Source organism: Phalaenopsis equestris, unplaced genomic scaffold (genome assembly GCF_001263595.1).
Source record: "Phalaenopsis equestris unplaced genomic scaffold, ASM126359v1 Scaffold000632, whole genome shotgun sequence".
Taxonomy (NCBI): Eukaryota; Viridiplantae; Streptophyta; class Magnoliopsida; order Asparagales; family Orchidaceae; genus Phalaenopsis; species Phalaenopsis equestris.
This window is the reverse complement of record NW_018165072.1, coordinates 194,254-216,857: the sequence shown is the minus strand read 5'-3', so window position 1 is coordinate 216,857 and position 22,604 is coordinate 194,254. Positions and strand designations below refer to the sequence as shown.

The 22,604-nt window shown below is 35.1% G+C and overlaps 1 long non-coding RNA gene across 2 annotated transcripts; it reads right to left on the bottom strand.

Annotated features, from left to right (window-relative positions):
- Window positions 1-13,651: 13,651 nt before the first annotated feature.
- LOC110030020 lies at window positions 13,652-20,256 on the bottom strand. Of its 2 annotated transcripts, XR_002294602.1 has the most exons (7): window positions 19,440-20,256; window positions 18,835-18,928; window positions 18,675-18,755; window positions 18,508-18,571; window positions 14,717-14,788; window positions 14,327-14,623; window positions 13,652-14,241 (listed from the first exon to the last, which is right to left on the bottom strand). It is a non-coding gene; the product is annotated as an uncharacterized LOC110030020 (long non-coding RNA). The 2 variants fall into 2 exon arrangements; XR_002294601.1 differs by lacking the exon at window positions 19,440-20,256 and having other exon boundaries at window positions 18,835-19,036.
- Window positions 20,257-22,604: the final 2,348 nt, after the last annotated feature.

Genomic DNA, 22,604 nt, shown 5'->3' with positions numbered 1-22,604 from the left:
AACCCCCCCACCCCCCCCCGAACTTGAGGCATAATAGGTGCAGAAATTTGTTGTTTGGCATGTTGCTGAGATCGCAATAATCTATTCCTAGTACTCCTAACCTTCTTGCCTAATCAGTGGGTAGACAAAACCTCAGGAGGAACTGGAACAGAAGGAGTCAGGACAGAATTCACACCAGCGACAATAGTGATAACCTTACTATTGTCAAAAAACTCACCTACCTTTAGTGGAGAGATTCTTGAGAACACGGGGGAATAGCTCGACAGCCTGAAAAAGACTAATAAGCGATGTGGTGCATCACTATCGGGTGACATCCTCTTCTTTTGTGGAAGAGGCGGGCTTGACACTAGCCACTGTAGTAGGAACATCTCAATATACATGAGTCCCCTTTCGAGGTGTAAGGCACAGAGCAAATGCCTCAGCGGTCGTGAGATTACTCAAAGTAATCCTAACAATAGTGACAACCCTACTACTATCAGAAGACTCGCCTACCTCTAGCAGAGTGACCTGTAAGAACACGGGGGAACAGTCCGACAAACTGTAAAAGACTGATGAGTGCTACGGTGCATCGTTATCAGGTGGCAGCCTCTTCTTTGCATAAGAGGAGGGCTCAACGTGAACCACTGCAGAAGTAACGGCTAAATATGCACGACTCCCCTTTTGAGTGGGAGGGCATAAATTAAATGCCTCAGTGGGTATGAGATTACTCAAAGTAATCTCAATTGGGTGCTCGAAAGAAAAAAAGTTAATGGCCTCCTTTCGCATACCCAAGATGCTAGGTGAGAAGGAAACAGAATCCTCCCCAGCAGCAGCAATCACAATCATCCTCTCGATCATCATGTCTACAAGGCAAAAAAGAGGTGCGGTTAATAAACAATGAAAGGCCAAAGAAATTCAATCAAATAAAGGTACAACGACATTGATGCACGTGATAATGCAACAACCAAACTGTCGAGCGAAACAAAAATGACGAAATAACATTGACTTACTAACCATAGCAACTAATGCGTGGATATGAAGTCCAAGGTCTAACAGACACAAAAAAAGCTCTACAAAGGAAGGAATTAGTTCACTTAAAATGTAAGTGAAACCCCCCCTAAGAGAGAGAGAATGCAGTACTCCAAGCTGCTCCGCAAAGCTGTGAATTTGGTGGGACCCGCAGAATAGTAAAAACAACTTGATATGGAAAGTGGGAGAATCTTCCTCGCTGGAGTTGCTAATCTTGTGCATACACTGGAATCCAAAAGAAATAAGCAAAATTCATGTAGTGACGAGAAAGCATCTTTCCCAATGGAGTCATCAATCTTGCAAATGCACTAAATTTGTAAGACACACAAACAAGAGAGAACCTCATTCCCCAACAGATTAGCCAATCTGTTTGTGTTCCTTTCTCTTTTTTATTTTTAAAGGAGTTGTTTGTTTGTCCATCGTAGTATACTTCTTTTTTTTCGAATAAGTTTCTCTTCCAGATTATGTGAAAGATGAAGAGAAGAGAGGAACCGGAAAAGACGGACATACAACAAAGACCATAAAGGTAATAAATAAGAGAAAAAATGTGGAGAGTCTATGCGCAATAGAACTCTCAATGATAAGTAAAGTATGTCTGTCCAAACAAGATCAGATAAAAGCACCTTGGGCCAATATCCGCTAAAGGATACCTAAGTAGACTACTCACAACCAGAGATTCAAGTGTGTTTGCCCGTTTTAGGGTCTATAATGCTTCCAAAAGGACGTAACCCACTTGGTTAACTACCTCTTGGGCGTTGCCCAAGGATACTCTTGATCCAAGGAGTTATGCTTACGTTTAAAGTGACGATTAACAAAAGGTTATCAAAGGTCAGTTATTTCTCAAGGGAATGCTCTGATGCTTTCAAAGCTCCCACTAAAATATGAGGTAGAGAGTTAGTCTTTCATGGTCCCACGTACGTAGCGAACTCATTAGCATACGGAGCCTACAAAATAACCAAATCATGACGACGAAGAATCCCGATACATCAAAGCACATATGAGACAAAAAGGTAGAGGATAAATCGTCGTATCCCAAACGGATAGCAGCTTAATAATCAAGATGTGAAGATGATACCAACAAAAACAAGAGGAGTGACAGAGCTCAACAGAGTTAGTCAAAAGAAGGGAGGAGGAATCCCTAAAAGGTAGAGGTAGTCAGGTCAGGGGACCGCAGACCCATCATGTCAAGTCACTAAGGCCCTAAGTCTACATAGTCATGAAAATAATCGACCCAACACGTCTAGAGATCCTCGAACAGCAATCTGTGAGTTGCATCATCCATGAGAACCTCAATAGCCCTAAGGTTAAAGGAAGGAAACTCTATCATATGACTATCCGTGAATTGCAGCATCTGAGAGGTGGGACTTATACATACCGTAATGGCCAGGATGTCGTTGGAAAAGAGGAGAAAATGGGGTTTAGCAACAAAACTGGAAATGCTCCTAAAAAAATAACTTATACCCCATATGGGTTGGCGATCCTTAGTACATTCATACTCGTATCAATCTCGATGTTTTAATTCACATCACTCACCATGATCGATCCGGCAAGTAATGTTCGTCAAAGAATCGCGACCAACACTGGGCCACTCACTTACGAGCATAGCTCGCTATTCATGCATGCATACAAATACAAACGCAAATAGTCATGTGATAGAAGTGGTGAGGAGTGTGTCGTGGAGGCAGTGGCCATAAGGGTGGGTGTGTCGTGGAAGCAGTGGTCCCAAGGGTGGGTGTGTCATGGAGTGTGTTGTTTTTCTGCGTGTTTTTTGTCAATTTAAATCTCCGGTAACATTGTTTAACATTGTTAAAAATCCAAACTCATGCAGTTGGACCTGTCCCAAACTCATGCAGTAATTTAGCTTCCAAAAATATGACTAAAATCTTGACCTAATTTATATTAAGTATTTAATGTGAAAAATTGAAATATTATATAAAATATGTAAAAAAGTTCACACAATAGGGTACACGCAAGTGCACGTAATGTTTAAAGTAATATAGGGCTTTCTTTAAAAACCTCAGTATCGATCCTACAAAGAAACGCAGTAAGAAATCTCTTAGTCTGATTCTAGTTTACCATTATGAAGTCTTTGTTTGGAAGATGGAAATTCTTATGATAATAACATAAATCACAATATTCAAACTATAAAAATTAAAGTAAGAAAGACAATTTAAAATGGGTTTAATGAATGCTAACATAAATGTAACTAAAAGAACTAAGTTTACTAAACTAAATTCTAAACTTCAAAGTTAAATTTACTAAGACTAAACAAAGTTTTGTGACGAAGAGTTCAAATTTAAGAAATCATCCTTCCCTTTTACAATGAGTACATGGTTAGTGAAATAATTAAAATCATTTAAAATTATATATATAATTGTATTGTGTCAAATATGAGCAATATTATTCTTTACCCTCCCTCGATCAAATGCATAAAAAGTATTGACTAATCCAGAGTTTGGTCCCTAATTTTGTGGTTAGGTTGGGAGGATACCGACTCCAAGTCCCACTTCTCCCTCAAGTGAGGGCTAACAATCTCACTTTAATTTCCAAACAACTAGACCAAATTAAGGATTTTAGTCTATCACCCTAAAATCTCCAATTCTACGCCCATCGAAATATAATTTCCTATTTATTTACACTCAACACCATGGACTACATTCTCGCACATGAAATTGAATGTGACTTTTACCTTGTTGTAGAAAGCATAACCCTTTCGAATCTTATGGAGGGTAAGATTATAAAACAAAGAAAAGGAGCATTTACATACTTCCAAATCAAAAAGTAAATGAAGATCGGAGTTTGAATCATCACAAATTATTGACATTTAAAACCATATAAAATAAAATCAATTCTTCACAAAACCAAATCTCATTGTAAGGAGAAGGATAAATAAGACTACTCAGAATTCATGAAAAGGATACGACAAGACACGGATTTCATATATAAAAATAAGTTTATAAATAAAGAAAGAAAAGAACACAACTTATCTCACACTCCTTCCCAAACAAATCCCTAGAAATTCCCTTTAAGCACTTTCTCTCTTTACAATCACACTCAATTCTCTCTTAGAAATGTAATAAAGAAAAAATCTCTCACATTCCCTCTCCTCTTACAACCCTAGAAGAAAATCCTCTCTTCTCCAAAGCCTTCCTCTCACTCTCACGGCACACTCATGCCTTAGACTCCTCTCCTTTTTAATTAGAGGTCACCTCCTTTCAAAAAGAATTAAAAAATTCTTCCCAAAATCTCTCCAAAAGTCACATCTTTTGAATCTCAAAAGAAATGTCCATTCATTCAAGAGACATATCCCTTCATTAAAAGGTCTTCCAAAGTATATAGATGCATTGAATCACTTCATGGGGCGTTTAAATCATTTGGAGCGTTCAAAATCCGCTCAAAATTTGTCATGAACCGCCTAAATTTGTTTTATATCGTCTCTGGCGCCTCAGGCGCCACCCTGCAACAGTTCCACCGTTTTGTTTCGTTTGGCTCTGTTTCAGCTCCGCTTCGCCACATTTCAGTTCAATTTCGCTCCTAACAGATATACCTACAAAATAAGCATGAAAACAACATTTCTTTAAATTGTAATTTTATTTAAAAACATGTGAGAATGTAAAGTAGATTAAGCATAGAAAAACATCAAAATGTGACTAGTCAGAATTTTATGTCAAGTCAGAAGTTTCTTTCTTGCTCGATTTTACTCGAAATTGCACTATTTTTGCTTCATTTTCTCTAAAAGTCCATTTCTTGTACCTGAAATTAAAAATATGCAAAATACATTACTTTAAAGTGTAATATCATTAGAAATCATTAAAATTAAGCATAATATATATATATATATATATATATATAAAGTAGATAATTTTTAGGCGTGTCAAAATCCCCCAAACTTAAACCTTACTTGTCCTCAAGTGACTTAACCTAGATTAAAACTATAAGTATAAAAATACTTAGTAATCAAATATAAGATTTATGAATCTCCATTCATTTCAAGAACAACTGTAATTTGTTATATCAATGATACTTAGAGTATCCATATGAAAAAGAATTTCATGAAAAACTTTACTATTAAGGGTGTTAATACTCAAATACAAGTTTAGAAAATGTAATAAAACATTTTCCTCAATTTGATTCAAGTGAAGCTAATTTTTGATTAAGCATCTCCTCAAGCTTCTCCTCACATTCTTTTTTTTTTTTTCTTTTCTTTTTCTTTTTTTTATTGGGATATTTTCAATCCTTTCTTTTTTTTCTTTTTCAAGTGAGAATTACTATATTTGGATAGTCTTTAATAATTTTGAACTTCATTATCCTCCTCTTAAAGCTAAAAATTTTTATCTTTCTTCACTTTATAAATTCATATTAGTTTTAATGATTTTTCATAAAGTCTCATTATTTTCCTCTTACACGAAACTCTGAGATTTTTAATACTTCAAAATACAATTTCCTTTACTTTAAATAGAAAAACATAGTCTTATCTTTTCATATCAAATATCTTTTAACTTTAGAATTAACCTTAGTTATTAAAAATTTTTACCTAAAGTTACCATAACATTTACAAACATAAATATAGACATTTAAAGTTAAACTTTAATATCCAAGGTCATGTTAAATTTATTTTAAAAATATAGTTAATTGAAGACAACTAAAAATTAATTTACTTCTTTTTAAAAGAAATTTTTCTTTCCTCCAAACTTGAATTTTTAAATATTTAAATTTAATTCCATAAAATGTAGCACGAAGAAAAAGTATAAGTTGAATCTACTAACTACTACAACATCCTATCAAATTCATATACGTGCATAATCAGGATAGAATGACTGCAGAGAAAGTAAATCTAGTCTAAAACATGCTTGCAATAATATTAAACTAAAATGAAGTATACTAGCTTTAAAATTTATTTTTCTTCCCAACCCCAAACCTGATTTTAAACATGTATAACATTCAATACAGAAAATATAAGCAGGAAGAAAATGTTCAGAAATTCTATTTATCACAAACATCTACAAGTAATCATCAGGACAGAACAATATGCAATAAAAAGTAAGTCTAAACTAAAACATGCTCGATAAAATGGAAAGAAATGTCTAACAAGTAGAACAGATATCAGCATAGGAATATATATATTTGTGTTCTCCAAATCTTAATATTATTGTAACACAAACATAAACACACATGATAAATGAGGTCAATTCTTCCTTTAACTCATTGCATTTCACTAACTTACTTCCAATTCGAAACGAAACCACTACACAGATATATTGGGTACTTATAAATGATTTTGTAGATTCTAATCCTAAAGATAAGATTATTCCTGATATATTGGTACATGTGCACCAACCTCAGGCATCACCTTATCCCAATAATTAAACACCTCTAGCAGTTATAAAGATAGTGTAAATTCATGCACATGTTACTCATCAAATATGTTAGTTACTCTTATCAAATGAAAACAAAATCAGAGAAAAGAAGTAACAAAATTGAGATGGAATTGTCGCTGTTAAAATTAATGATGCCTCTTGTAAAACTTAAGTCCGAGTGAGATCTGAATTATAATAAACTCGTCAATCCAACTACTACAAGAGAATATATAAGTCTAGCCATAATAAGATGTTAAGGAATCACCTTCCTCATGACACACAAAAATTAAATCAAACCACTAACATTCTAAACATCCACCAATCATCAATCAAACAAATCATTCCACACTAAAGCAAACACAGTACAACACTAACAATCATGACTCTCTAGCACACTAAATCAAACCACACTGATAATGGTGGGTTGCCCCATAAAGCGGTTTGTTTAACGTCATCAACCTGACAAATGATTCCACCTAGATCCATTTAAGTAATCATTGATCAATCACCCAATGTTTTTCAGATCCAGGGATTCCTACAAAGCCCTCAAATTTAATTTTTTCTTGCGACTCTTCCTTTTCAGATTGATTAATATCCTTGTTCCTTCTATTTCTTTCTAGATCTAATATTCTTCTAGTGCTTTTCTTAATTTTCATATTAATATCATCCTTAAATTTTATAATAAATTGATCTTTAAATGATACTTCAAGATCTCCCAAATTTTGGATCAGATTCTCTCTAGATAATTTAAATTATGGATAAAATTCTTCTAGGTTACTCTTTTGTTTAGGGTTGTCTTTTAATTCTTCCCCTTGGTACTGAGTAAATGGTAGAGATAGTCTTTTTATATTTATCATAGTTGAGGAAATAGGTTTTTCTAATTTCTTAGGAATTTTTTCCATTGGTCTTTCAATCTCCTTACCCTCATCTCTCAATTCAAAGTTCTTTTAAAGCATATCTTCGAATTCTCTTCTATATATTAGTTCAATAATTTTATATTGTTCATCATTCATCTCCTTAGGGTTTATCTCAAAGGTCACTAAGTAAAATCTCTGGGGGGGATAACTATTAATTGCATTAATAATCTGTCTCAGTTAGTTTTCTATATTCTTTATTGCGACCTCTTGATTTTTCAGCTCACTCTTCGTTTCAGCTCACTCTTTGTTTGAATCACAGTCTTTTCTAACATTAATTCATTCTCCTCATCTTGTGGGTTGGTGTTAAATTGAGGAGGATTATTAATTAAGTTAATAATCTACCCCAGTTAATTTTTCAATTTCCTTATTGCGGTCCCTTGACACTCCAGCTCACTATCCATTTGAATAACAACCTCTTCTAATAAATCATTCTCCTCATTATGGGGGGTTGAAGTTAAAATTATGAGAAAAAGAAAAGTCATCATTAAATTCACTCTGACTATTCCAATTTCATGTCTGATTAAATTGATTATCTTCCCAAAATTGATTTTCTCCTCCAAAATTATTATTCCACTTAAAATTCAAATGATTTTCAGAATAAGAATTATGTATCCCATTGTCAGTTTCAATTCATTGTCCAAATGAATTTTCCTCAATAATTGGGGTTCATTAAGGATATTTTTCTATGCATTGATCTAACTTCCTCTCAATATTTGCAACCTAAGAAATTAAAATTATAAGCATATCTTCTTGAAAATTTGTCACTCTCTTCGGGTTTACTCTTTCAAAGCTACTAGCATTATAATCCAAATTTGGATATTCATTATATCGTTGATCTGCCATTTCTGAATTAAATTCATGGAGTCTTTTCAAATCTCTCTCAAAAGTTCTCTCCAAATTTGACTTGTAAAATTTAAGATTTGCAACTCCTGAACTACACATACAAATCTAAAGACTTAACTAATATGACAGATTTAAAAAATAGTTTTGGTATTTTAGATTTTCTTTAAAATAAACACAATAATTAAACACAATATATAATAATACTATAAATCCCAAATCTAAGTCTTACAGGTTTAACTAAAATTCTCCTAAAGTTCTTACCGAAGCTTTCCCGGCAAAGGCATCAAAAACTTGATGTGTGTCTGGTGTGTGTTGTTTTCTGCATGTTTTATGTCAATTTAAATCCCCGATAATCCCGATAACAGTGTCAAAAACTTGACCCGTCCCGAATTTACGCAGTAATGTGCAAAATTATTAGCTTCCAAAAAAGGTCCTTGACCTAATTTATATTTAGTATTTAATTCGCAAAATCGAAATGTTATGTAAAATATACATAATAGTTCACACACTAGAGGTTCTACGCAATTGCATATATCACTTCAAGTAAAATAAGACTTTCTATAAAAATCCCAGTATTTATCCCATAGAGAAGCATAGTAAGAAATCTCTTAGGCTGATTCTAGTCTACTACTATCAAGTCTTAGTTTGGAAAATGAAAATTCTTATGGTAATAACATAAATCATAATATTCAAACTATAAAAATTAAAGTAAGAAAGACAAGTTAAAATGGGTTTAATGAATGCTAACAGAAATGTAACTAAAAGAACTAAGTTTACTAATCTAATTTCTAAACTTTAAAGTTAAATTTACTAAGACTAAACAAAGTTTTGTGATGATGAGTTTAAAGTTAAGAAAGCATCCTTCTTCTTTACAATGAGTACATGATTAGTGAAGTAATTAAAATCATTTAAAATTATATATAAAATTGTATTGTGTCAAATAGGAATAATCCCAAACATTGACTAATCCAGAGTTTGGTCCTTAATTTCGTGGTTAGGTTGGGAGAATACCGACTCTCACTCCATAGCTCTCACTTCTCCCATGTCTGACGGCTAACAATCTCGCATTAGTTTCCAATCAACGGAACCAAATTAGGGATTTTAATTTATAACCTTAAAATCTTCAATTCTGCATTTAACAAAGTACATTTTTCTATTTATTTGCACTTAACCCCATGGATTACATTCTCACTCATTAGATTGAATGTGACTCTTACCTCGTTGTAGAAAGCATAGTGGTACGCTTAAAATATATAATGTTTTTATACACATTTTTATACATATTTTTTAAATATTGCGCTTTAATGAAAGATATTTGTGTGTTTTTCTTGCAAAATGAATGAAAAATGCTAATATGAGTGAAAATTGGTCAAATTTGGAGCAAAAATGAACTGGGCGCCTAAGCGCCCAGTTTGACGCCTAAATGCGAGAGACCCCGCTCCTAAGCGTCAGATACCCCGCGCTTAAGCGCCAGAAGTAGTTACTTGATGATATATTTAATTGGAGTGAATTTTTGAAGAGGTGTTTGAAGCAACCCTTGATAAAAAAAAGTGGGAAATAGCCCATAGACACAAAAATTCATTCAATTGGCTTATGAGGAGGCAACTTCTAGACGATTCATTAAATGGAGACACCTTTTTTAAGAAACACCAAGACACCTTTTGGATTTTTATTAAAGAAGACTTGGATCATCAAAGCCAACCTCCAGAGGCCAGCCATCCATCAAACTAAACTTTACAGCCCACCGCCATCGCCAAACACCTTTATTTTATTTTATTTTATTTTGAGTTTTAGTTTGTATTGTGAGAGAAGGAATAGAATTCAAAGGAACGTCAAGACATTTAGTAGAGAGAATTTGATATAAGAGTTTATCTTTGCGTCTACACTTGATTTTAATTTGGATTTCTTATTTGTGTGCGTGATTTTTACTTTTAAACCCATGTGTGGTTGTGTTTTCTCCATGAATTCTGATAGTTTTCTTTATCTTTTTTCATAAAATGATAAGTGATTAAATATTTAAAGAAAGTTGTGTGAAGTATCAGACTTCAATGTTGGAAGAAGTTGTGGTGATTTGAAATCTTGTACTTCATTTATTTCTCGATTTGTGAGAACATGTAAGATCTGAGATGATATTATCTCAGTCAACAAATAGTTGGAATGGCATATTTATTTCATGAATGAGAATGTAGTTCATGGGGTTGAGTGCAAATAAATAGCGAAATATATTTAAATTGTATAGAATTAGAGGACTTTAGAGTGACAGGCTAAAACACCCAATTTGATTGATAGTTTTAGGTTTTGATACGAGATGTTAGCCCCCAGATAGAGGGAGAAGAAGGAACTCTAGAGTGAGAGCTAATATCTTTCCTACCTAGCCGGTCTTCAAGATTATTAAAACTATAGATTAATCAATGTTCTTTATTGCATCTCTAGTAAGGGTAAAGAATATTATTACTCCTATTTGACACAGCATATTTAGCATATTTTCACAACATAATTTCTATATTTATCACTGATTCATAATAAGAAAAAAAAATATTTTATTAATATTGTCTTCATCTTGCAATTATTTTAGTTAAGTTAATTAGTTGCTTACTTTATTTTCAATTATCAAAAATTACAAAAAAGAATTGAACTTTCATTCCTATTTTAGCATCTTAAGTTTAAGTAAGAATATATTGCTAAGTAAATTTTGTTATCTAAAAGTAGTCCTCCCTATGGGATCGATATTCGGGACTTAATCAAAAAGTTTTATATTACTTGATAACGATATGTATACTTGTGTAGTATCCCATATTGAAATATTATAACTGCATTCTTATTTGTTTCATAGTGAAAGATTTACCAAACTTTTGCTTTAGATCAAGTTTTTAGCTTTGTTGCAAATTAAGAATATCAATTAAGAAAATTAATTGCATATATTGCATTTTACATCTATCTATATAGAAAATCGGGATCGCATAGCCCTTTCAGATATTATGTTTCTCAACAAATTTTAACCTTTCAATTAATCAAATCGAAAAATAAATGAAGATCAAAGTTCAAATCATCACAATTTATTAATATTTAAAACCGAATAAAACAAAATCAATTCTTCGCAAAAACAAATCTAATTGTAAGGAAAATGATACAGAAGACTACTCAGAATTCTTGAGAAGGATACCACAAAACACAAATTCATATATAAAAACAAGTTTACAAAACAAAAAAAGAAAAGAACACAACTTATTTCACACTTCTTCCCAAGCAAATCTCTAGAAGCTCCCTTTAAGCACTTTTTCTCTTTACAATCACACTCAATTCTCTCCTAGAAATGTAATGAAAAAGAACACTCTCATCTTCCCTCTCCTCTTACAACCCTAGAAGAAAATTATATCTTCTCCAAAGTCTTCCTCTCACTCTCACGCCACACTCATGCCCTAAAATCCTCTCCTTTTTGATTAGCGGCTACCTTCTTTCAAAAAGAATTCAAAATTCTCTCTCAATTTCTCTCCAAAAGTCACACCTTTTGAATCCCAAAAGACATATCCATTCATTCAAGAGACATGTCCCTTCATTAAAGAGTCTTCCAAAATGTCTAGATGCATTGAATCACTCCATAAGACGTTTGAATTGTTTGAAGCCTTCAAAAAGGAGCCATCAAAATCCGCTCAAAATTCGTCCTGAGCCGCCTTAATCCGTCTTATATCGTCTCTGGCACTTCAGGTGTCAGCTCTCTGGATTTTGTTGCCTCAAGCGCCACACTGCAGCAGCTCCACAGTTTTGCTCCGTTTGGCTCTGTTTCGCCCCGTTTCAGTTGTGTTTCGCTCATAACAGATATACCACAAAATAAGCATGGAAACAACATCTATTTAAAGTGTAATTTTATTTTAAAAATATATGAGAAATGTAAAGTAGATTAAACATAGAAAGACATATTGAAATGTGTCAAGTCAGAATTATCTTTCTTGCTTGTTTTTAATCCAAATTGCATCATTTTTGCTTCATTTTCTCTAAAATTCTATTCCTAGTACCTGAAGCACATTTATCGTACTTGCAACCAAAAATATGCAAAATATATTCCCTTAAAGCGTAATATCATTAAAAATTATTAAAATTGAGCATAAAATATATATGAAAAAGTAGATAATTTTTAGGCATGTCAATGACCTGAAGGTTGGGTGTGTCGTGGAGGCAACAGCCCAATAAATGGGTGTCATGAAGGAAGTGACCCGGAAGGGTGGGCATGTCATAGAGGCTACAACCCGAGGAATGGGTATGTCATGGAGGCATTAACTCGGAAGGGTTAGCGTGCTATGAAGGCGGCGACACAAGAAAAGGTGTGTCATGGAGGCGAGGGTCCAGAGGGTGGGTGTGTCGTGGAAGTAGTGACCGGGAAGAGTGTGTCGTGGATGGAAATGGATGTGTCGTGGAGACACTGACCTGAAGGGGTGTGTTGTGGAGGCAATGGCCCAAAGGATGGATGTGTTGTAGAGGCAGTGGCCCGAAAGGATAAGCGTGTCATGGGCTACGACCCAAAATGGGTATATCGTGGAGATAGTGACCCGGAAGGGTGGGCTACCCATGAAGGTAGCGACCTAAAGGGTGGGTGTGTCGTGGAAACAGTTACCCAGAAAGGTAAGCATGCCATAAAGGCAGTGGCCTTAAAAAAAGGGTGTCGTGGAGCATAAGCAATGTAGCGGAGCTCCCCAGCCACAATAGTGCAATGATTTTGTTATGATGGTATGTCAATTCTAGAAGCTTCCTGGTAAAAAGATGAAACTCCTAACCCGACAAAATGATGTGGAACACCCAAATCGCGATAACACGATCCCGATTATATGTGACATAGAATGTTGAATCCTAATCCCAATCGCATGAATATCGCGACACCAAGGAATCCACAATTCTATAAAATAGCAAACCCTACTGCGATCGCACAACCGACACACCACCCGCTCTAGCTAATTTTATTTTCAAAATTTTTCCTTTTTCTCTAATTTCTAATTAAATTATTTGCTATTGAGAAACTATTTATAAGTTATCTAATTTTTTGGTTGATGAGATTTTTTGCTTCATTTGAGTTTATAGAGATTGTAATCTATGTTTTTTACCTTGAATGCTTTATCTTTTCCTTTTTGCAAGTGACGTGTGAATCTTGCTCGAGAACGGTGGTGAACCTCGTCGCCCGCAGCTTGTTTTTTCGCCCGGCCTGTTGTTTCTCGTCGGGACAGCCGTAGAACGACGCTTATCTAAACATATTCGAAATTGCATATTTTTGTTCCATCACTATCCTACAATTATCTCATTATGAAACCTGCTTTCCAAATACCTTCTCAGAGCCCTAGAATTGCATCATATAAGTTAGATGCTAATATGCAGAATTTATAGCCCCATTATCTGTATATAAATAATATTAAATTAAAAATTAAGCTAATGAACAACATCAAATGAGTACTTTCTAAACTTCTTATTAAACTATTTGTTACGCAACAGAGAAATTATTCAAAAACATAAATAAACAAGAGAGACAAAGCTCAAGCCTGTTAATGTGGATGTCAAGCTTCTTAATTTATGTTCTAGTAAACAAATATTAACAACCCATAGCAGCAAGAGTACAGGTTTGTTCATTGGAAAAGTTGAACTTCTCATTGCCCAATTCTAAATATTATCATACGTAGGAGAAACATTTATAATACATACAACATTAAATTTCATTTTCTTCTACAATTAAATAGAAATCACATGCTTCAAATATCATATTGATTCAATCATGGGTCTTACCTCGCCCTTCAGCAACTCGGTCATTACAAAACTGCATTTTTGCAACAATCTAATCCATGTAATGCAGTGAGCTGATGTTTGTTCGATAGTATCCCCAAAATCCATGGATCCTTGTGGATAGCTGAGACATTCCAGGCTTCCCATAGCGTGGATCTTATTGATTGGAACTCCGACTATCGACATTGGTGCACTTAATGCACAATTTCCAGATGCTGCCAGCGAGTTATCTGATTTGCAGGTAGAGTGGTGCGACTCAGAGAAGCTTAATAAAGAAGATGACATCTCTAAGGGGGCTCTAGACATAATGACATAATCCTGATCAACCAAGTCTAGTGAATCGACAATTTTGGGATCTATGAATGTGTTAAAGAAAAAGTTAGAAACATCAATTGATATCTAGAAAACAATGTATTGGATATCAAAAAGGAAAAGATGTACTCTGTTTAGCATCCATGGCATCCAGACTTGTTCCCTTCGTACTTTGGCTTGGGAGTTCACAGGAATCATATCCATAAGACGTTTCCATTTTGTTAGCAGAGCTAGATTCTGTCGGAGCACTGAATTTGGAGGAATCAGTAGAACATATATGGACTCCCACATTAAATACATAAGTGGGTTTAACAGGGCTGCCATTCACTGCTGCCAACAGGCTTCCATGACGCTATGCAGACTCATCATCTAAAGGGAAAGGCAAGCCATCTTGATTACTTCTTCCTGAGGACCTATGGCCAAAATCTGCCCATGATTACAAAGATGTAGATGGTTAAAGAAATGAAATTTTGTTGGCTAACTTGAAATAGTCTCAAGCAATGGGTGCACGATGCTCACATCATTAATTCATTTGATTTATGTCGTGAAAGAAATGGTTGGTTGGAGAACTCCTCAGAAGATACACGCTCACTGGAGATATTTTCATGCAGGAAGTTAAGAATGACAAGCCAACTCAAATAGTAGTATGACAATAAGTGGACATGAGGTTCAAGCACGGCTAAAAACGGCATAAAAGCATGATTTTCAACAATTTAAAAACTATAAACAATGATTATTGTCTATAAAGTATTTTTTAAAAAAGCCATGGGCATTCAGTTGGAAAGCTAAATGGCATCAAATCGCGGAAACAATCATAGCTATAGGCAACAAAAAAATGCACAACCGACTATTCATAAGCCAAGTAGGTTCTAAGATTGTAATATTCATGATGGTACAAAAAGAGCTATCATCCCAGCATTGCAAGCAGATTTCACATATACAGTAAGAAGGTGAGAACACATAAAAAACTAGAAGTTTTTCTAATGTGAAGAACCCGAGAGACAAAAAATAATGGGCCCTAGACTAGTTGGAAAAGATTTTAGAATGAATTAATATTTACAAAAGGAGTCCTTTCCCAAAATTGGAAAATGTGTTAATACGATGTAATTGAAATGAATGGTGGAAAAAATCTCCTGTGGTGGTATAAGTCTTAAGATGTAAAAATTGTAATTATTTGAACAAGGGTAATCAGCTTGATATGAGACTGACAAATCGAGCATTGGAAGACGACAGTTAATGCATATCAATCGTTGGCAAGCATCAGGAGACAATTAAAGAGGAACATAAAAAATCAAACAATCAGAGCAATCATCTTACTAGTCATTCGATAGGAAAGGAAACCAAGCAATCAATAGGATAGGATAAGCATTGATGGCTAATAGACATCAAACATCAATCATTTGTAGGCCTCCAATGATGACAATGGAGAATGTCGAAAAGGCATGCAATGGTGGGCGATCAACAAAATTATTCTCCTTGTAGAGGCAAAGCTACCAGAAATAAAAGAGCCAGATATTGACAGCTATACATGAGACATCTGCCATTGGCTAGCAACGAACAACAAGCAACAGTCAACCATGAATGTCAAAAGTCGAGTGACATTAAGTGATTAGCTTTATTACTCTCTTGATATAAAGAGAGACCATTGAACAAGAAGATACACATGGGATTTTGATGAATGTTGGTTGTTAGTGGGTATTGGGCAACAATCAATGAAAAACATCAAAATTTTGGTGGCAATGCATGGTTGGCTCACTTTTGTCTCCAATATGACTGGATCAAGTAACAAAGAAGAACGACGTTGGACATTCATGGTAGATAGGCATCAAACATCAATAGTTGATAGATATCAAACATGGATAGCTTGTGAAAACAAATGACAATTGGCAGACGGCTGGTGTTGGATAGCAATCAATGAGGGTGTTAAAAGTTGAATATGATGAATGCTTGATTCAACTTTCTCCATATAGAAGGTGGCCAAGAAGATCAACAACAAATTTCAATAGTTCATAGGCATCAAACGTCGATGGCTAAAAAACATGGATGACGGCCCAAAGACAATGATCACTGGCTAGTGTCAATCAAAAATTAATTGAGGATGTTAAAAGTTGGATGAAGGTAAGTGATTGATTGATCTTTCCCCTAATAGAAGAAGAGAACAGGCTTCGACATATGGCAAACGTAGAAGATAGAATTCACCCAAAATTTTCTAGTAGAATTATCCAATGTGCAAGTAGCTTTGGACAACTATTGATTTGATCAAATGCCCCCTTCAACTACAATCACTCCATAGACATCCACAAGCAAATCCCCTCGAGAATTAAACCTAGATAAAATGCCCAAGTCAACTTAACCAATATTAGGAACAACCACCATTACATTTTTGTTACACTACTTTGGGTGAAGTGAGGTGAGCTTGATACAACGGCAACTGATAGAGAGGATTCACCCAACAACAATCATGTAAAGAATGTCAAATAGTCTTTTTAAGGTGGTTGACAAGGTTGCCCTCAAGTCTTGATTTGTTCCTCACATACAACTTCAAGCTCTTGTTTTAGAAATATTTGCAAAGATAATAAAAGAGTTTATCATTTTAGCATTGTGAAAAAGCATGTATACCCACAAAATAGTTGATGACAATACATTGAACAATTTTACATTAAAAACAGCAGAAGAGGAAAAAACTGAGTCCTTGTAAAATTAAAAAGACCAATTATTATGAGTCATGGATTATAAATGACACTATTTCACATAATTATAATGATAGATAATCAAAATTCGACCAATAGTGTGCAATTGGTGTAGTGGTTCTCCTACTAGGATCTGGCAATATTCGATGAAAAACATCAACAACAACAACAACAAAACCTTTATCCCACTAAGTGGAGTCGGCTACATGAATCCTTTTCCTCCATTGCACCTCCATTGCCTCCATTGCATCCTATTTAGTGTCATATTTTCATTTAATTCAAATAAATTAAGATCATTATTATACAATATGCCCAAGTCAACCTAGGTCTAACTCTTCCTTTCTTAGCATAAGTCAAATCTAAAACATCTACTCTTCTAATCGGATCATCAGATGGTCGACGTTTAATGTGACCAAATCATCTAAGACGACTCCCTCTAATTTTGTCTGTCACTGGAGCTACACCAACCCTATCATGGATATATTCATTTCGCATTTTGTTTTTAAGCGTAAAGCCACTCATCCACCTAATCATTCTCATCTCGGCAACACTTAACTTAGTTTTATGTTTTTTTCTTTTAAATGCCAACATTCATCGCCACTTAGCATTGCAGGTCTCAACACCATCTTTCAAAGGTTAAAAAATAATGGGTGGTCGCTCAACCGTTCTCTTATAAAAGAGGAGATTCAGTGATAGGAAAAAAGAATTGTAGTTGTTTATTTTTAATAGACATCAAATGTCAGCCATTAGTTAGCATCGAGCGACAATCGATGTTGACTGTCATAAGACAGGCAAAAATAAGTAGTCGGCCTAGTTGCTTTCTTAAATGGAGAGGATTGGGCGATTAAGGAAGGCATTGGACCGACCTAGCTATCAAACATTAAACGACGGCAAGCATCAATGTTGATTAATGATGAGTGTCGCGTGGAGGCATTGACAATGTCAAATCAATCAATAGCCAACATGAGTCAATAACAATGGCGAACGACAACGATGGTGGGTGATGGATGATGACATGCATCGGCTTGGTAGACTTCCAAGTGCCAATGCTGAGTAGAGCTCAAGAATTCACTCAAATCTCCAATTTCTCTCAACTAAAAATACTCCTTTAAGCGCTCACAACCAAGTCATTTATAGATTTCAAGTATGTTCCAATCATTCCTAGCAAAAATTAGACTACTCCATTAGATAAATAAATTACATTTGAACATTCTATATATTTTTACAATAGAAGTGCATTAATGAATATGGCATTGAGTGACATCAAACTTGTTCAATATGTACGAGTTTAGACTACAAAAATATAAATTTTGAAGCATATTTGAACCCCTTAATGGCCTCAAGAAAATTTCAACCAGGAGTGCTTGATTTATGATCACTTAGACTTGGATTCAAGCATTCTAGGTATCGTTGTATTTATCATGTTGAATGCACTATTTCAACTGAGTTGCTAAAAAATGAAGTTCAAATGAGCTTGATGTCAATTGCTGAAGTTTATGACCCAAAACCCAAAAAATGTGTCAATCAATGTTTGTTTAGAAGAATTTCCTAGTAGCATATCAAAGGTTATTCAAGTTATACAACGATCAATAAAGTGGACAGCATATCAGAGATGCCTACCTGGATTTCGGCTTAGCAACTTCTTGAAATGCACCTCATTTGATTTTACTATATTTTGCAGCAGCTGACAAAAACGATAATTGATTTATCAGAATAATATGATTTTTTTTTTCCTTTTTATTTTTTTTTAGTTTTGGTGATGCTAAAAGTAAATCAAGCAACGATACCTGCACTTGAGTGTTGCCAGTAAAAGGAGTCTTTCCCATGACCAGCTGAAATAAAATTGTACCAACGCTCCAGAGATCTGCCTGTACCTCCAACAGTAGGAAATAGACTAATTTGAGAAGGAATGTTGTCAATAATCTTAAAAGTTGAGAAAAAAGTCACCTTTGCATCATATTTTTGAAGCTGCATTATTTCTGGAGTCATGTATAGAAAAGAACCACATAAAGTTTCAGCTAAACCATGCGGTTGCAAAGACCTGACAGGTGACTTAACTTTAGCTTTAAAGCATTATATAGTACAAAAGGGGATTTCAGTATACGGAGGAGCCAATTTAAGAATAAAACTCACTTAACTAAATTCTGAAAAACACCAAGGTTCGTTTTAAAAGTGAAAACAATATATGGTAAAGCTCTATTGTCTATAGAAATGTCAAAGCATCCAAATGACCTAAACATGTTGATTGAAGAGTGTTGCAAAGACTTTGAATGTTTATTAGGAAAATGTATGAATAAATTCAAAATTTTATTTGAGTGCATACTTCAAAGAAAAAAATAAGGCTTCATCAAGAAACATAATGTAAACAGAAGACAGAAAAAATTCAGTGCAAATAAGAGTAAATCAAGAAAAAACGGCATGAAAATGGTCCTAAAATGTGATATTTCTATGCCAAAATGTCAAATAATAAGTCATCTTAGTCTCATTGGAACAAGAGGCAAGTTTACATTCAAACAACAAGAATAAAAAAAAATTACATAAATAAATCTCACCTTGCAAAGCCGAAATCTGCAATTTTCAGCACAGAATTTTTATTGGATGCTGAGAGGAGGAGATTCTGTCATATCAAAATCACCATTATACCATTTAGATAATGCCAATGCAAGTATACTCATTCTCCAACCTTTATGTACCATATAATGATTCAAAGTGTCAGTTATGAACTCCAATTAATATCCCTCTGATACTAATTATAATATTTTTTTCAGCGTAGAATCGACATACTTTTCCATATAAATACACACACATACAGAGAAAACGATTATGATTGAAATTCTGTAGATTGTACAAAGTTACGATGTGAAGTCTAAATCTTTAATTATCACTTAGGTAATTGGTTTTCCTGATTTAGAAGAACCTGAACGTGGTAGAGGCATAACCACATGAAGTATCCCAACATGAATAAGAAACTTCTAAGGACTAGTTATACAAAAGCAACACAAGCCGGCGCATAATCACAGCATTTGGTTCACGGATCTCAAAGACATCATCCTGGAAAAAGAGCCGTTAATGATATCTTGTACCAAATAAAATTTCTAGCTATAGGCCTGCTATAGTAGTTTTTTATAGGAACCGGTCCATATGCATTCTTTATTATGTTAGTTGGAACTTGGGTCACAAACAAGGAAAATTGTCAAAATAATCCCATGACTCTTTGCAATGGTTCATTTTAGTCACAGAGTCTATAAAGTGTCAATTTAGTCCATAGACATTTTTGATATGAACCAAAACTATCATCATGGAATACTACTTCAGCTCTAATTTCATGAGTATTGACTAAATTAATACAGTTATAAACTCTGAGACGAAAATTGCCATGTAAATAGTCAGGGGACTATTTTGACACTTTACTCCTCACAAATATAGCAATATGTTATGCCAGCGCCTAAGAGTGAATTAGTCTTTTATTATTTATTATGGTTTAACATAAATAGAGTTAATAGGTTTAAAGTTAGGTTTATAGATGAGTAAGTGATATTGAGTCTTAGGTTTAGGGTTTGGGAGTGATCGCCCACCTCTGGAATTGTAGGTGTTAGGGTTAGGAGAGATTACCTATCTCTCGAATTGTAGGTACTTTTTTTATGTATTCCAGCTGTGTTGTTTTTGTTATTGAAGAAAAATAATTTGCTTTGCCCTAATTACTACGGAGTTTTGTATCAAAATAATATTAAAGCTCTCAATTTTTGGTAAACCAAGAAAATATTGCGACATAAACCAAGGATCGTGGCATACAGAGCCAGTGATCAGGAAGGATCGTTGTGAACAAGGAAGCGAACCACAAGACAACAAAGTATAGGGACCCAATCGATTCGTGATATAGTCGCGATTGGAGCTAGTGGTCAATGACAGGATCACCTTCCTGCCTTGATACCGTGATGCGATTCAAGCTAACTTGGAAGGATCGTAGCATACAGTGTCACATTTGTGACCTAGTTTCACAATACAGTAGTAGCAATGTGGGATAGTTGAGAGGCCAAAAAAGGGATCGTGGGCGAGCGAGATTACACATTCCCGAATTCAGACTCCCTGAGATCGTTGAGAGATGGCAGCAAGAAAAGTGAATGCTTTGGAATAGAGATTGGAAGAAGAAGTAGGGCAACTTAAATCTAGGATAGAGGAAAAGTTCTCAACAATAAACAAAAGGCTTTCCTCCATTGACAACTGATTCGAGAACTTGGAGAAATTAATGAGATTTATTGAGATGCAATCTACGCCCACGCCAACGGCTTAATTTATAAACCCTAACCAAGGGTTGACCGGATAATCCTTAGCCAAATTGAAAATCAAAAAGTTCGAACGAGAGGAATAAAGTAGGAAAGCATGCACCATCAAGAACTCCCTCTAAAGGCCCGATAAGGGTGGATTAAAGAGTTTCGATATAGGGGGTCGTGTCGAAACATGGAGGGGTTATGCAAGGGGTATGAAAAAGCACAAAGAAAAAATGAGAGAACTCGGGATGGGCTATGACTATGATCGAAGAAGGTAGTTTTACCCTAAACACATGGGGGAAATACCAAAGGGAGAGGATGTTGGGGTAGAGATTCTAGCATCATGGTTGGATGTACCGAGTAGAGCGATATTTCACAGTGAATGGACTAAATGGAGAGGAGAAGCTTATGGCAACGGGGTTATGTTTAGAAGTGAAGCCCTACCATAATTTCAGTGAGGGAATGTTAGATACTCGATCCGTTTGTGAGAGGAATTTCAAGATTGCTTGTTGGAATATTTTTTAGTGATTCGGGAAGAATACCAACACAAACAATTCATTATGTTAACACGGAAGATGGCTGTCGTGGAGTATAGGAAGAGATTTGAATTATTGTCAGGACAACTAAGAGGGAAGTTTGAAGCAGTATTGGAGGGGGATTTCATGAAAGGTCTAAAGCCCAACATATGTACAACCCTCCGATTGTTGAGATCGTAGGGTTTGAGAGAAATTATTGAGCTAGCCCAGATGGTGGAGGACTAATACCAAATGGAGAAGACCAGCAAAATCAACACCATTGGAGGATTCCACATGAGTAACTCAACGATCCTGACACTGAGGAGTCGGACGATGTCAATTCAGAGAGAGGCACCGAATGAGATGGAAGCCCATCTAGGGGTCAACTTCAAGTGCCTCACAGAAGTAAAGGTGTGGGACAAAAGAGAAAAGGGACCGTCTTTTCAATATGATGAGAAGTATGCACCAGACCACTGGTGAAAGAATCGAACGCTTCAAGTCCTAACAATTTGTGATGGGGAGGAGGTAGGTGGTGAGGAGTTGGAGGAAGAAGCTGTGGAGGGGGAGAAACACTTGCACGGTGATGTGGCGAAGGTGTAACTCAACTCAATGGTGGGATTTACTTCAAATCACACCATGAAGGTGAGGGGACAGATCGGAGATAAAGCCTATAGTGGTGTCGGTGGATAGTGGGGCCACTCACAATTTCATCTTGAATCGGCTCATGAACCAATCGGGGTTGAAGTTGATAGATACAAGATGTTTTGGAATTATGAAGGGGGCAGGGAAGGTGGAGAAAAGCCGGGAAATTTTTTGGGTATTAGCGGTGACACTACAGAGCATACAAGTGGTGGAGGACTTCCTTCCTTTAGATTTTGGAAGTACTGATGTGATTATGGGAATGAAATGGCTACAGTCAACCGGAAAAATAAGG